The sequence below is a fragment of the Phocoena phocoena genome, chromosome 2 (assembly GCF_963924675.1).
Source record: "Phocoena phocoena chromosome 2, mPhoPho1.1, whole genome shotgun sequence".
Taxonomy (NCBI): Eukaryota; Metazoa; Chordata; class Mammalia; order Artiodactyla; family Phocoenidae; genus Phocoena; species Phocoena phocoena.
In genome coordinates, this window is record NC_089220.1 from 122064596 (window position 1) to 122080543 (window position 15948).

Below are 15948 nucleotides of genomic sequence, written 5' to 3' on the forward strand. Positions count from 1 at the left end.
AGCACGTTTCTTCTCTCGGGCATAGGGGACAGTGAGGAGCGAGGTAGGTAACCTGCGTAGAGCTGTGATCCCATTGCCGGAGGCATGACGCCCAAAGGGTGTCTTGCAGGACGTAGAGAAAATAGATATGCTGATGTGTCTGTGCCGCTCTCCTGGAGGATAGGTGAGTTATGCGTACATGCCCTTTGGGCACTTTGTTACCTTGTTTGGGAATGTGCAAAGCTAAAATTGTTTTTCCCACAGGGCATGATGTGTCCGGCCCGTGAGGCTCGCAGGACTTTTTTTTTTTTTTTTTTTAAACATCTTTATTAGGGTATAATTGCTTTACAGTGGTGTGTTAGTTTCTGCTTTATAACAAAGTGAATCAGCTATACATATACATATGTTCCCATATGTCTTTCCTCTTGCGTCTCCCTCCCTCCCACTCTCCCCATCCCACCCCTCCAGGCTGTCACAAAGCCCCGAGCTAATATCCCTGTGCCTTGCGGCTGCTTCCCCCTAGCTATCTACTTTACTACGTTTGTTAGTGTGTATATGTCCATGACTCTCTCTCGCCCTGTCAAAACTCACCCTTCCCCCTCCCCATATCCTCAAGTCCGTTCTCCAGTAGGTCTGCGTCTTTATTCCTGTCTTACCCCTAGGTTCTTCATGACATTTTTTCCCCTTAAATTCCATATATATGTGTCAGCATAATGGTATTTGTCTTTTTCTTTCTGACTCACTTCACTCTGTATGACAGACTCTAGGTCTATCCATCTCATTACAAATAGCTCAACTTCATTTCTTTTTAAGGCTGAGTAATATTCCATTGTGTATATGTGCCACATCTTCTTTATCCATTCGTCCGATGATGGGCGCTTAGGTTGTTTCCATCTCCGGGCTATTGTAAATAGAGCTGCAATGAACATTTTGGTACATGACTCTTTTTGAATTTTGGTTTTCTCAGGGTATATGCCCAGTAGTGGGATTGCTGGGTCATATGGTAATTCTATTTGTAGTTTTCTAAGGAACCTCCATACTGTTCTCCACAGTGGCTGAACCAATTCACATTCCCACCAGCAGTGCAAGAGTGTCCCCTTCTCTCCACACCCTCTCCCGCATTTATTGTTTCTAGATTTTTTGATGATGGCCATTCTGACTGGTGTGAGATGATATCTCATTGTAGTTTTGATTTGCATTTCTCTAATGATTAATGATGTTGAGCATTCTTTCATGTGTTTGTTGGCATTCTGTATATCTTCTTTGGAGAAATGTCTATTTAGGTCTTCTGCCCATTTTTGGATGGGGTTTTTTGTTTTTTTGTTATTGAGCTGCATGAGCTGCTTGTAAATTTTGGAGATGAATCCTTTGTCAGTTGCTTCATTTGCAAATGTTTTCTCCCATTCTGAGGGTTGTCTTTTGGTCTTGATTATGGTTTCCTTTGCTGTGCAAAAGCTTTGAAGTTTCTATAGGTCCCATTTGTTTATTTTTGTTTTTATTTCCATTACTCTAGGAGGTGGGTCAGAAAGGATCTTGCTGTGATTTATGTCATAGAGTGTTCTGCCTATGTTTTCCTCTAAGAGTTTGATAGTTTCTGGCCTTACATTTAGGTCTTTAATCCATTTTGAGCTTATTTTTGTGTATGGTGTTAGGGAGTGATCTAATCTCATACTTTTACATGTACCTGTCCAGTTTTCCCAGCACCATTTATTGAAGAGGCTGTCCTTTCTCCACTGCACATTCCTGCCTCCTTTATCAAAGATAAGGTGTCCATATGTGCGTGGGTTTATCTCTGGGCTTTCTATCCTGTTCCACTGATCTATCTTTCTGTTTTTGTGCCAGTACCATACTGTCTTGATTACTGTTGCTTTGTAGTATAGTCTGAAGTCAGGGAGCCTGATCCCTCCAGCTCCTTTTTTCGTTCTCAAGATTGCTTTGGCTATTCGGGGTCTTTTGTGTTTCCATACAAATTGCGAAATTTTTTGTTCTAGTTCTGTGAAAAATGCCAGTGGTAGTTTGATAGGGATTGCATTGAATCTGTAGATTGCTTTGGGTAGTAGAGTCATTTTCACAATGTTGATTCTTCCCATCCAAGAACATGGTATATCTCTCCATCTATTTGTATCATCTCTAATTTCTTTCATCAGTGTCTTATAATTTTCTGCATACAGGTCTTTCGTCTCCTTAGGTAGGTTTATTCCTAGATATTTTATTCTTTTTGTTGCAATGGTAAATGGGAGTGTTTTCTTGATTTCACTTTCAGATTTTTCATCATTAGTATATAGGAATGCCAGAGATTTCTGTGCATTAATTTTGTATCCTGCTACTTTACCAAATTCATTGATTAGCTCTAGTAGTTTTCTGGTAGCATCTTTAGGATTCTCTACGTATAGTATCATGTCATCTGCAAACAGTGACAGCTTTACTTCTTCTTTTCCGATTTGGATTCCTTTTATATCCTTTTCTTCTCTGATTGCTGTGGCTAAAACTTCCAAAACTATGTTGAATAAGAGTGGTGAGAGTGGGCAACCTTGTCTTGTTCCTGATCTTAGTGGAAATGCTTTCAGTTTTTCACCATTGAGGATGATGTTTGCTGTGGGCTTGTCATATATGGCCTTTATTATGTTGAGGAAAGTTCCCTCTATGCCTACTTTCTGGAGGGTTTTTATCATAAATGGGTGTTGAATTTTGTCGAAGGCTTTCTCTGCATCTATTGAGATGATCATATGGTTTTTCTCCTTCAATTTGTTAATATGGTTTATCACATGGATAGATTTGCGTATATTGAAGAATCCTTGCATTCCTGGAATAAACCCCACTTGATCATGGTGTATGATCCTTTTAATGTGCTGTTGGATTCTGTTTGCTAGTATTTTGTTGAGGGTTTTTGCATCTATGTTCATCAGTGATATTGGCCTGTAGTTTTCTTTCTTTGTGACATCCTTGTCTGGTTTTGGTATCAAGGTGATGGTGGCCTCGTAGAAGGAATTTGGGAGTGTTCCTCCCTCTGCTATGTTTTGGAAGAGTTCGAGAAGGATAGGTGTTAGCTCTTCTCTAAACGTTTGATAGAATTCACCTGTGAAGCCATCTGGTCCTGGGCTTTTGTTTGTTGGAAGATTTTTAATCACAGTTTCAATTTCAGTACTTGTGATTGGTCTGTTCATATTTTCCATTTCTTCCTGATTCAGTCTTGGCAGGTTGTGCATTTCTAAGAATTTGTCCATTTCTTCCAGATTGTCCATTTTATTGGCATAGAGTTGCTTGTAGTAATCTCTCATGATTTTTTTAATTTCTGCAGTGCCAGTTGTTACATCTCCTTTTTCATTTCTAATTCTATTGATTTGAGTCTTCTCCTTTTTTTTCTTGATGAGTCTGGCTAGTGGTTTATCAATTTTGTTTATCTTCTCAAAGAACCAGCTTTTCGTTTTATTGATCTTTGCTATTGTTTCCTTCATTTCTTTTTCATTTATTTCTGATCTGATTTTTATGATTTCTTTCCTTCTGCTAGCTTTGGGGTTTTTTTGTTCTTCTTTCTCTAATTGCTTGAGGTGCAAGGTTAGGTTGTTTATTCGAGATGTTTCCTGCTTCTTAAGGTGGGCTTGTATTTCTATAAACTTCCCCCTTAGAACTGCTTTTGCTGCATCCCATAGGTTTTGGGTCGTTGTGTCTCCATTGTCATTTGTTTCTAGGTATTTTTTTATTTCCTCTTTGATTTCTTCAGTGATCACTTCATTATTAAGTAGTGTATTGTTTAGCCTCCATGTGTTTGTATTTTTTACAGATCTTTTCCTGTAATTGATATCTAGTCTCATGGCGTGGTGGTCAGAAAAGATACTTGATACAATTTCAGTTTTCTTAAATTTACCAAGGCTTGATTTGTGACCCAAGATATGATCTATCCTGGAGAATGTTCCATGAGCACTTGAGAAAAATGTGTATTGTGTTGTTTTTGGATGGAGTGTCCTATAAATATCAATTAAGTCCATCTTGTGTAATGTATCATTTAAAGCTTGTGTTTCTTTATTTATTTTCATTTTGGATGATCTGTCCATGGGTGAAAGTGGGGTGTTAAAGTCCCCTACTATGAATGTGTTACTGTCGATCTCCCCTTCTATGGCTGTTAGTATTTGCCTTATGTATTGAGGTGCTCCTATGTTGGGTGCATAAATATTTACAATTGTTATATCTTCTTCTTGGATCGATCCCTTGATCATTATGTAGTGTCCTTCTTTGTCCCTTTTAATAGTCCTTATTTTAAAGTCTATTTTGTCTGATATGGGAATTGCTACTCCAGCTTTCTTTTGGTTTCCATTTGCATGGAATATCTTTTTCCATCCCCTTACTTTCAGTCTGTATGTGTCTCTAGGTCTGAAGTGGGTCTCTTGTAGACAGCATATATAAGGGTCTTGTTTTTGTATCCATTCAGCCAATCTGTGTCTTTTGGTGGGAGCATTTAGTCCATTTACATTTAAGGTAATTATCGATATGTATGTTCCTATTCCCATTTTCTATATTGTTTTGGGTTCGTTATTATAGGTCGTTTCCTTCTCTTGTGTTTCTTGTCTAGAGAAGTTCCTTTAGCATTTGTTGTAAAGCTGGTTTGGTGGTGCTGAACTCTCTCAGCTTTTGCTTGTCTGTAAAGGTTTTAATTTCTCCATCAAATCTGAATGAGATCCTTGCTGGGTAGAGTAGTCTTGGTTGCAGGTTTTTCTCCTTCATCACTTTTAGTATGTCCTGCCACTCCCTTCTGGCTTGTAGGGTTTCTGCTGAGAGATCAGCTGTTAACCTTATGGGGATTCCCTTGTGTGTTATTTGTTGTTTTTCCCTTGCTGCTTTTAATATGCTTTCTTTGTATTTAATTTTTGACAGTTTGATTAATATGTGTCTTGGCGTATTTCTCCTTGTATTTATCCTGTATGGGACTCTCTGTGCTTCCTGGACTTGATTAACTATTTCCTTTCCCATATTAGGGAAGTTTTCAACTATAATCTCTTCAAATATTTTCTCAGTCCCTTTCTTTTTTTCTTCTTCTTCTGGAACCCCTATAATTCGAATGTTGGTGCGTTTAATGTTGTCCCAGAGGTCTCTGAGACTGTCCTCAGTTCTTTTCATTCTTTTTTCTTTATTCTGCTCTGCAGTAGTTATTTCCACTACTTTATCTTCCAGGTCACTTATCCGTTCTTCTGCCTCAGTTATTCTGCTATTGATCCTATCTAGAGTACTTTTAATTTCATTTATTGCGTTGTTCATCGTTGCTTGTTTCATCTTTATGTCTTCTAGGTCCTTGTTAACTGTTTCTTGCATTTTGTCCATTCTACTGCCAAGATTTTGGATCATCCTTACTATCATTATTCTGAATTTTTTTTCAGGTAGATTGCCTATTTCCTCTTCATTTGTTAGGTCTGGTGGGTTTTTATCTTGCTCCTTCATCTGCTGTGTGTTTTTCTGTCTTCTCATTTTGCTTATCTTACTGTGTTTGGGGTCTCCTTTTTGCAGGCTGCACGTTCGTAGTTCCCGTTGTTTTTGATGTCTGTCTCCAGTGGCTAAGGTTGTTTCAGTGGGTTGTGTAGGCTTCCTGGTGAAGGGGACTAGTGCCTGTGTTGTGCTGGATGAGGCTGGATCTTGTCTCTCTAGTGGGCAGGTTCACGTCTGGTGGTGTGTTTTGGGGTGTCTGTGGCCTTATTATGATTTTAGGCAGCCTCTCTGCTAATGGGTGGGGTTGTGTTCCTGTTTTGCTAGTTGTTTGGCATAGGTTGTCCAGCACTGTGGCTTGCTGGTCGTTGAGTGAAGCTGGGTGCTGGTGTTAAGATGGAGGTCTCTGGGAGATTTCCGCCATTTAATATTATGTGGAGCTGGGAGGTCTCTTGTTGACCAGTGTCCTGAAGTTGGCTCTCCTACCTCAGAGGCAGAGCCCTGACTACTGGGCTGGAGCACCAAGAGCCTTTCATCCACACGGCTCAGAATAAAAGGGAGACAAATTAGAGAGAATTAGTAGAAGTATGAGGAAAGAAAGAAGGAAAGGAGGAAAGGAAGGAAGGAAGAAAGAAGCAAAGAAGGAAAGAAAGGAGGGAGGGAGGGAGGGAGGAAGGAAGGAAGGAAGGAGGGAAAGAAGGAGAAAATGTAGAGAGAATTAGTAGAAGTATGAGGAAAGAAAGAAGGAAAGGAGGAAAGGAAGGAAGGAAGAAAGAAGCAAAGAAGGAAAGAAAGGAGGGAGGGAGGGAGGGAGGAAGGAAGGAAGGGAGGAGGGAAAGAAGGAGAAAATGTAGAGAGAATTAGTAGAAGTATGAGGAAAGAAAGAAGGAAAGGGAGAAAGGAAGGAAGGAAGAAAGAAGCAAAGAAGGAAAGAAAGGAGGGAGGGAGGGAGGGAGGGAGGAAGGGAGGAAGGAGGGAAAGAAGGAAAAAAGAAAGAAAGAAGATACAGTAAAAATAAAATAAAGTATAATATAGTTATTGAATTAAAAAATATTTAGAAAAAAAAAAGGGCCGGATAGAACCTTAGGACAAATGTTGGAAGCAAAGCTACACAGAGAAAATCTTACACAGAAGCATACACATACACGTTCAGAAAAAGAGGTAAAGGGGGAAAAATCATAAATCTTGCTCTCAGAGACCACCTCCTCAATTTGGGGTGATTCGTTGTCTAAAGGAGGGAAGGAAGGAAGGAAAGAAAGAAAGAACGAAGGTAAAGTATAATAAAGTTATTACAATTAAAATTAATTATTAAGAAAAAAAAATTTTTTTTAAAAAACCATGGATGGATAGAGCCCTAGGACAAATGGTGGAAGCAAGAGTATACAGACAAGATCTCACACAGAAGCATACATGTACACATTCACAAAAAGAGGAAAAGGGAAAAAAATCACAGATCTCGCTCCTAAATTCCACCTCTTCAATTTGGGATCACTCCCTGTCTATTCAGGTATTCCACAGATGCAGGGTATATGAAGTTGATTGTGGAGCTTTAATCCGCTGCTTCTGTGGCTGCTGGGAGAGATTTCCCTTTCTCTTCTTTGTTCTCACAGCTCACAGGGGCTCAGCTTTGGATTTGGCCCTGCCTCTGCGTGTAGGTCGCTGGAGGGCGTCTGTTTTTTGCTCAGACAGTATGGGGTTAAAGAAGCCGCTGATTCGGGGGCTCTGGCGCACTCAGGCCGGGGGGGAGGGAGGGGCACTGCCTGCGGGGCGGGCCTGCGGCGGCAGAGGCCAGCGTGACGTTGCTCCAGCCTGAGACCCGCTGTGCGTACTCCCGGGGAAGTTGTCCCTGTATCCCGGGAACCTGGCAGTGGCGGGCTGCACAGGCTCCGTGGAAGAGGGGTGTGGAGAGTGACCTGTGCTCGCACACAGGCCCCTTGGTGGCGGCAGCAGCAGCCTTAGCGTCTCCCGCCCGTCTCTGGGATCCGCGCTTTTAGCCGCGGCTCGCGCCCGTCTCTGGGGTTCGCGCTTTTAGCCGCGGCTCGCGCCCGTCTCTGGAGTTCCTTTAAGCAGCGCTCTTAAACCCCTCTCCTCGCGCACCAGGAAACAAAGAGGGAAGAAAAAGTCTCTTGCCTCTTCGGCAGGTGCAGGCTTTTCCCCGAACTCCCTCCCGGCTAGCCGTGGTGCACTAACTCCTTCAGGCTATGTTCAAGCCGCCAATCCCAGTCCTCTCCCTGCGCTCCGTCCAAAACCGAAACCCGAGCCTCAGCTCGCAGCCCCGCCCGCCCCGGCGGGTGAGCAGACAAGCCTCTCGGGTTGGTGAGTGCCGGTCGGCACCGATCGTCTGTGCAGGAATCTCCCCGCTTTGCCCTCCACACCCGTCGCTGTGCACCACTCCGCGGTCCCGAAGCTCCCCGCTCCGCCTTCCGCAGTCTCCGCCCGCGGAGGGGCTTCCTAGTGTGTGGAAACTTTTCCTCCTTCACAGCTCCCTCCCACTGGTACAGGTGCCGTCCTTATTCTTTTTTCTCTGTTTTTTCTTTTTTTCTTTTGCCCTACCCAGGTACGTGGGGAGTTTCTTGCCTTTTGGGAGCTCTGAGGTCTTCTGCCAGCCTTCAGTAGGTGTTCTGTAGGAGTTGTTCCATGTGTAGATGTATTTCTGTTGTATCCGTGGGGAGGAAGGCGATCTCCGCGTCTTACTCTTCCGCCATCTTCCCACAAAACCTCGCAGGAATTTCAAAGAGCCAGAGATTTATCTGGAGCAGTCTGTTGGTGGAACAGCAACGCGGACACTGTTGCGATGCCGGGTACGCTGCCGCAGACAGGCACTGTGCCCTTTGAAGTGTCCAGGTCTCCTTGAGTGGCAGAGGTCTTCCGTTGGCAATCTGTTTTTGGTTCTCGGGGACAGTGCCTTTGGTCTCTGTGAGGTTCTCGGTAGTGTCACTGTGGCAGCGGAGAAGTGCCAGGATCCGAGGAGTAGGGTCAGTGTCATCAAAGCAGGCATGTTACAATCTCTCACCCCTGGTGTACAGTGTCCCCCTTTTTGCACGGTATCTGTGGCTTCTAATAGGGTCGAGTTGCCCCGTGGGCAGGAGGAGGCCACGGAGGACGGGGCTGGCCAGGATTTGTGCGTTTCCTCAGGGTTCAGGGCCGCCAACCCTGCTGGGTGGGTACTGACAAAACATGGCAGGGATGGTAGCCTAGTTTCGGCTGTGGGTTCTGAACAAGAGTTATGGTTGCTGAAGCCCACCAATTCCTGTGGTGGGCATTCCTATGGGTCCACAGAAAGTGATTTGGCCTAGTTGGCCAGAATTGGCACATAGGCCGAATTTCGTTAGCCCCTTGAGTGGTGCCGGGCTGCATCTTGCCTGGAGCCTGCTGCAGGTCAGAGTCGGCCCAACCAGCAGAGGTTGTCTTGCCTCCGGGAGTGCTGGAAGTGGCCCCAATTGCACATCAGACATGCTACTAGCTGGCAGCTTCTCCGGGTCCACGTATATGTCACACCCACGGCCGGGAGGCAAGCCTGGTTAGGTCTTTGTGCTTTGATCACAAGGCTAGGCTGTGGGAGAGTGGGAATCCGTGGCCTACTTCAACAGCCTCCGGGTTTCAGAGTTCGCATTCAGCCTCTTGAAGCTTGAAGGGGTCTTTCTCCATTCAGGGGTGTCTGTGTCCAATGCCAGCATTCTGTGTATAAACTGTGGCTTTTACGCTTCGGTGTTTCTGCAGAGGGCCTCAGGGACACACGGAGACCAAGATGCAGTTTGAGCGGAACACAAAGAAGCCCAGAAGCACGTCCTCGTGAGCAGTGACAGTCACACCCACGCACACGCGTGAACACACACATAGACCCTCTCACATGCCGGGCAACGTACGTTCCTAACATCCTGCAGTCGTGCTGTCAGACAAACATTAAGTTCTCAGTAAGGGTAGAGGTCCTTGGTAAGCAGGGTCTGGGCTCAAGCCCAGGTAAACATTGGCATGAATCACGTTCTCTGAGGACCCCGGTCCAATTCTGATGACTGCGTGATTTATGTCCACTTCTCAGGTGCAGTTCCTGGGGAGGGGTGGCCGTCAGGAAAGGCAAGAAGACGTTCACGTTGTCTGATGACTGGAGGTGCTAAGGAGAACTGGAAAAGTGAGGTGGGGGCCGGTTGCTAAGCATGGTCCTGGATGACTCAGGAAGGTAGGCGTTCACCCACCCTAAGATGTGCCACTGAATATTAGGTTTTCCTCAGACGGGCCCAGTGGCTTCAAGAGTAGATTGACTGTTACTCTTGCAGAGTGGCCTGAGGGCTGTGGATTCCCCAGGGTTTTGGAGTACTACGAGGTCATGGCTCCTCTGGAGACCCGCATGGCATGCGTGGTTGTGTTGTGCAGCGTCCCAGCACGTGCTTGGATCGATGATGACACCCTTGTATGCATTCCTTGGAAAATCTGAACAAAATGAGTGAGAACACTCTACCGTCTCCTCATCGAGTCTGAGGTCCAGCACGTTTCCTCTGTCGGGGGTAAGGCACAGTTAGGAGTAAGGGCCATCGTCCCCTCCTGACATGCATGCAAATACCACCCAGGGCTCCAGCATTGGAGGGGTTCCTGTCTGAGGGTGGTCCGTGTCTGCGCATAAACTGGGTCGTCTATGAATCCCAGGTCCCAGTTGAAAGGCCGTTGAGGGAATGTGAGGGGGCAGTCTCACCTGCTGATCTTCAGAGTCGGAGTGTGGGCTGAGGTAGGTGCAGTGAGCTTGCAGCTTGGGAGGTATGTTTTGGCCAGTGTCACGGTTTGTGCGTGCTGCTTTGGGGGTTAATTCTGGAAGCCAAAATGAGAAAGCTTCCCTGGTTGGAGCCCGGAGACTCAGGCCAGGCCTGTGGCCCTCCCTGTTTTTGCATTTGTCATGGTGAAGTTCTTGAGTGCCCAGTGGGGCTGGAGCAGTGGGTGTGTGGGGGCTGACGTTGGGCATCGGCGCAAGGGGGCTGATGGATTAGGCCTCGGTGTTGCGCTTGTCAGCTCCTGTATTGCAATTCCTGGCACAGGGTTTTCCCCCCGTGGGTCATCATGGAGTGGGGTGAGATCCGAGTGTTGCATTTAAGCCTGCGTCGTGGCTGATGGTCTGGACAGGAAGGTAAGGCATGGAAAGGACAGGTCCTACGTGATGTTGTGGCATGGGCTGTCATCATTGGGTTGCAGGCTCTGGCCTCGGCTTCTCAAGGATTTGTCATGTACTTGATGGGCTGGCATCACCTGCCTATGGAGAGGATGGCTTTGGCGGTTCACGTGGATGCGATGAGGTAGGTAACCTGTGTAGACTTGTGATCCCGTTGCTGGAGAAATGATTCCCAAAGGGTGTCTTGCATAAGCTAGAAAAGATCGATATGCTGAGGAGTGTGTGCCGGCCTCATTGGGGAAGGTGAGTTATGCAAACATGCCCTTTGGCCACTTTGTTCCCTAGTTTGGGAATGTGCAAAGCGAAAGTGTTTTTCCCGGAAGGCGTGACGCGGCCGGCCCATGAGGTACGGATGCCTATCTAACAGCCAGAGGTTTATCCGAAGCAGTCCGTTGGCATGGTAGAGATGGGCGCACTGTTGTGATGCCAGGTGTGCTGACCTTGACAGCCACTGTGCCCTTACTGGCTTCCAGGTCCCCTCTCATGGCAGAGGTCTTCCGTTGGAAGTTTGTGGTCCTCGGGGACAGTGCCTTTGATCTCTGTGAGGTCCTCGGTAGTATCGCTGTGGCAGTGGAGAAGTGCCAGAATGCATGGTGTGGGTTTGGCATCATCAAAGCAGACATGCTTGCGGTTTGTCTTCCCTGGTGTATAGTGTCCCCGTGTTCGCATGTTATCTGTGGCTTCCAGTAGGGTCGAGTTGCCGTGTGGGCAGGAGGAGGGCAGTGAGGACAAGGTTGCTCAGTGTTTGAGCGTTTTCTCGGGATTCAGGGCTCCGAATCCTGTCGAGGGGGAGCTGGCCGAGACGTGGCTGGAAAGGTGGCCTAGTTTCTGCTGTGGGGTTTGAACCTGGGTCGTGGTTGCTGAAGACCACCTCTTGCCGTGGTGGGCTTTCCAACAGGTCCACAGAAAGTGATTTGGCCTAGTTGGTGAGAAGTCACACTTGGGCTGAAGTCCTTTAGACCCCTGAGAGGTGCCGGGTTGCATCTTGCCTATAGCCAGCTGTAGGTCATTGTCAACGCCATCCATGGGAAGTTCCCTTGCTTCCAAAAGCGCTGGGAGTGACCCCAAGTGCACATCAGATGTGTTAGTAGCTAGCAGGGTCTCTAGGTCCACGTAGATGTGACACTCACGGCTGGGAGGCAGATCTCCTCGAGTCTTTGTGCTTTGGTCAGAAGGCATGGCTGTGGGATAGCGGGAGTCCGTGGCCTATTTCAACAGCCTCTGGGGGTCAAAGTTCTCATGTGGCTTCTTGAAGCTGGTAGGGATGTTTCTCCATTCAGTGGGGTGGTCCAAAGCCAGGGTACTGTGTATAACCTGTGACTTTTACTATTCAGTGTCACTGCAGAGGGCCTCAAGGACACACAAAGACCAGGACGGGGATGCAGAGGCTGACACAGAAACCCACAAGCGCATCATCATGCGTAGTCATAGTCACGCACGTGCACACGCAGGAACACACGCATACACCCTCACACACAACGGCCAACGTACATGCCTAACTTCCTGCAGTCATGCTGTCAGACACACTTTCAGTTCTTGGTAAGGGATAGAGGTCCTTGTGAAGCAGGTTCAGGGCTCCAGCCCAGGTAAATGTTCGCATAAATCATGTTCTCTAAGGACCCAGGTTCACTTCTGAATCCTGCGTGATTTCCGTCCACATCTCAGGTGCAGTTTCTTGGCAAGGCTGGCCGTCAGCAAAGACAAGAGGACGTTTGCGTGGGCTGACGACTGGAGGTGCTGAGGAGAACTGGAAGAAGTGAGGCGGGCCCACGTTTCCGAGCGTGGACGTGGATATTTCAGGATGGTAGGTATTCAACCACCACAACATGTGTCATTGGATATTAGGTTTTCTTCTGACGGCCCCAGTGGCTGCAAGAGTAGATTGACTGTTGCTCTTGCAGAGTGGCCTGAGGGCTGCGGATTGCCCAGGGTTTTGGAGTACTAGGAGGTCATGGCTCCTCTGCAGACCCGCATGGCATGCCCGGTTGTGTTGTGCAGCGTCCCAGCACGTGCTTGGATCGATGATGACACCCTGGTATGCATTCCTTGGAAAATCTGAACAAAATGAGTGAGAACACTCTACCGTCTCCTCATCGAATCTGAGGTCCAGCACGTTTCCTCTCTCGGGTGTTTCAGACAGTGAGGAGTGAGGGCCAGCGTCCCCTGCTGACATGCATGCAAACACCACTCAGGGCTCCAGAATTGGAGGTGCTACTGTCTGAGGTTCGACTGTGTCTGCCCATAAGCTGGATCATGTATGAATATCAGGTCGCTGCTAGAAGACCGTTAAGGGAATGCGAGTGGGAAGGCTCTCATGATGGTCTTCAGAGTTGGATTGTGTGCCGGTGTAGGCCCAGTGAGCTTGCAGCTTGGAAAGGTGTGCTTTGGCCGGGATCACGCTTTGTGCACGCTGCTTCGGTGGTTAATTCTGGAAGCCAAAATGTGCAAGCTTCCCTGATTGGAGCATGGAGCCTCATGCCAGGCCTGTGTGGCCCTCCCTGTCTTGAGTTTGGCGTGTTGAGGTTCTTGAGTGCCCGGTGGGGCTGGAGCAGTGGGTGGGTGTGGGCTGGAGTTGGACGTTGGCAGAAGGGGGCTGATGGATTAGGCCTCAGTGGTGCCCATGTCAGCTCATCTACTGCAGCTTCTGGCACAGTGTTTGCACTAAGTGGGTCATCGTGGAGTGGGGTTAGGAAGGAGTGCTGCATTTAAGCCTGCGTGGTGACTGCTGGCCTGGAGAGGAAGGTGAGGTATTATGAGGACATGTCCTGTTTGATGTCGTGGGATGGGCTGTCATCATTGGGTTGCAGACGCTGGCCATGGCTTCCCAAGCATGTGTCCTGTTTGTGGTGGGCTGGCATCAGATGCCTATGAAGGGGATGGCTTTGGCATCTCATGAGGATTCGGTGAGGTAGGTAACCTGTGATGAGTTGAGATTCCGTTGCTGGAGGGATGATTCCCAAAGGGTGTCTTGCGGGACCTAGAGAAGATGGACATGCTGAGGCATTTGTGCTGGCCTCCTTGGAGGAAGGTGAGTTATGCGAACATGCCCTCTGGCCGCTTTGTCCCATGTTTGGGAATGTGCAAAGTGAAAGTTTTTCTCCCGGAGGGCATGATGCGGCCGGCCCGTGTGTCATGCAGGCCTTTCGAACAGCCAGAAGTTTACGCGGGACAGAGATGGGGGCACTGTTGCTATGCTAGGTGAGCTGCCGTGGACAGGCACTGTGCCCTTTCAGACTTACAGGTCCCCTCGCGTGGCAGAGGTCTCCTGTTGGAAGTCTGTCTGTGGTCCTCGGGGACAGTGCTTTTGATCTCTGTAAGGTCCTTGGTAGTGTCACTGTGGCAGTGGAGAAGTGCCAGAATGCATGGGGTGGGGTCGGTGTCATCAAAGCAGACATGTATGTGGTCTGTCTTCCTTGTAGTACAGTGACCCCGTGTTCGCATGATGTCTGTGGCTTCAAGTAAGGTCGAGTTGCCCTGAGGGCAGGAGGAGGGCACTTAGGACGAGGCTGTCAAGCATTTGAGCATTTCCTCCGGTTTCAGGGCCGAGAAACCTGCCGGCTGGGCGATGGGGAGGTGTGGCCGGGAAGATGATCTAGTTTTGCCGTGGGGTTCCAACCTGGGTTATGGGTGCTTAAGCCCACCACTTCCCACGTTGGGCATACACATGGGTCCACGGAACACGATTTGGCCTAGTTGGCGAGAATTGGCATTTGGGCCAAATTTCGTTAGGCCCTTGAATGGTGCCAGGCTGCATCTTGCCTGTACCCATCTGCAGGCCGGTTTCAGCCCGCCCATAGGAGTTTCCCTTGCTTCCGGAAGATGTGCTGTTAGCTGGCAGGATGTCCATGTCCACACACATGTGACACCCACGGCCGGTAGGCAGGTCTCATCTAGGTTCGTGCTTTGGTCAGAGGCATGGCTGTGGGAGAGTGGGAGTCTGTGGCCTATTTCTACAGCTCCTGGGGGTCACAGTTCTCATAAGTCTCTTGCAGCTCACAGGAGCCTTTCTTTTTCTGTTGGGAGTCCAACCAGGGTGTTGTGTATAAACTCTGGTATTTACTGTTGGAGGCCTCTGCAGAGGGCCACAGGGACACACAGAGAGCAAGACGCGTTTTCAGAGGCACACGCAGGAACCCACAATCGCGTCCTCGTGCGCAGTCGCAGTCACACACGCCCACGCGCGTGAATACACACATACAGCGTCTCACACACTGGCCACTGTACGTGCCTAACTTCCTGCAGACATGCTGTGAGACACAAATCAGTACTCGGTAAGAGATATAGGTCCTTGGGAAGCAGGTTCAGAGCAGAAACCCAGGTAAATATTCGCATGGATCATGTTCCCTGAGGACCTCGGTCCACTTCTGAAACCTCTGTTATTTCTGTCCACTTCTCAGGTGTAGTAGCTCGGCAAGGCTGGCTGTCAGCAAGAAGAAGATGACCTTCGCATACTCTGATGACTGGATGTGCTAAGAAAACTGGAAAAAGTGAGGCGAGTGCATGTTGCTGATCATGGCCGTGGATAACTCAGGACGGTAGGCATTCACTCACCCTAAGATGTGCCATTCTATATTAGGTTTTCCTCAGATGGGCCCAATGGCTGCAAGAGTGGATTGATTGTTGCTTTTGCTGAGTGGCCTGAGGACTGTGGATTCCCCAGGCTGTTGGAGTACTCCAGGGTAATGGCTCCTGTGCAGAGCCCCGCGGCAGCCCGGTTATGTTCTACAGCTTCCCAGCAGAGCTTGCATCGATGACGACACCCTTGTATGCATTCCTTGGAAAATCTGAACAAAATGAGTGAGAACACTCTACCGTCTCCTCATCGAAACTGAGGTCCAGCACGTTTCCTCTCTCGGGGGTAGGGCACAGTTAGGTGTGAGGGCCATCGTCCCCTCCTGACATGATGCAAACACCACCCAGGTCTCCAGCTTTGGAGGGGTTTCTGTCTGAGAGTGGACCGTGTCTGCACATAAACTGGGTCGTCTATGAATCCCAGGTCCCTGCTGAAAGGCCGATGAGGGAATTTGAGGGGGCAGGCTCAACTGCTGATCTTCAGAGTGGGAGTGTGGACTGGGGTAGGCCCATTGAGCTTGCAGCTTGGGAGGTGTGTTTTGGCCAGTGTCACGGTTTGTGCGTGCCACTTTGGGGGTTGATTCTGGAAGCCAAAATGAGAAAGCTTCCCTGGTTGGAGCATGGAACCTCTGGCCAGGCCTGTGGCCCTCCCTGTCATTGCGTTTGGCGCATTGAGGTTCTTGGGTGCCTGGTGGGTCTGGAGCAGTCGGTGGGGCTGGCTGGGGTTGGACATTGGCAGAAGGGGGCTGATGGATTAGGCCTCAGGGGTGCCCATGTCAGCTCATCTACTGCAGCTTCTGGCACAGTGTTTGCACTAAGTGGGTCATCGT

At 48.3% G+C, this 15948-nt stretch overlaps 3 non-coding genes across 3 annotated transcripts; all 3 read left to right on the plus strand.

Annotated features, from left to right (window-relative positions):
• Positions 1-9779: 9779 nt before the first annotated feature.
• LOC136119573 (small nucleolar RNA SNORD116) lies at positions 9780-9872 on the plus strand. The gene has a single exon (XR_010655556.1). It is a non-coding gene; the product is annotated as a small nucleolar RNA SNORD116 (small nucleolar RNA).
• Positions 9873-12561: 2689 nt separating this feature from the next.
• On the plus strand, positions 12562-12654 carry LOC136119562 (small nucleolar RNA SNORD116). Its single transcript, XR_010655546.1, has one exon. It is a non-coding gene; the product is annotated as a small nucleolar RNA SNORD116 (small nucleolar RNA).
• A 2636-nt stretch (positions 12655-15290) lies between these two features.
• Positions 15291-15383, plus strand: LOC136119585 (small nucleolar RNA SNORD116). The gene has a single exon (XR_010655566.1). It is a non-coding gene; the product is annotated as a small nucleolar RNA SNORD116 (small nucleolar RNA).
• The last annotated feature ends 565 nt before the right edge of the window (positions 15384-15948 follow it).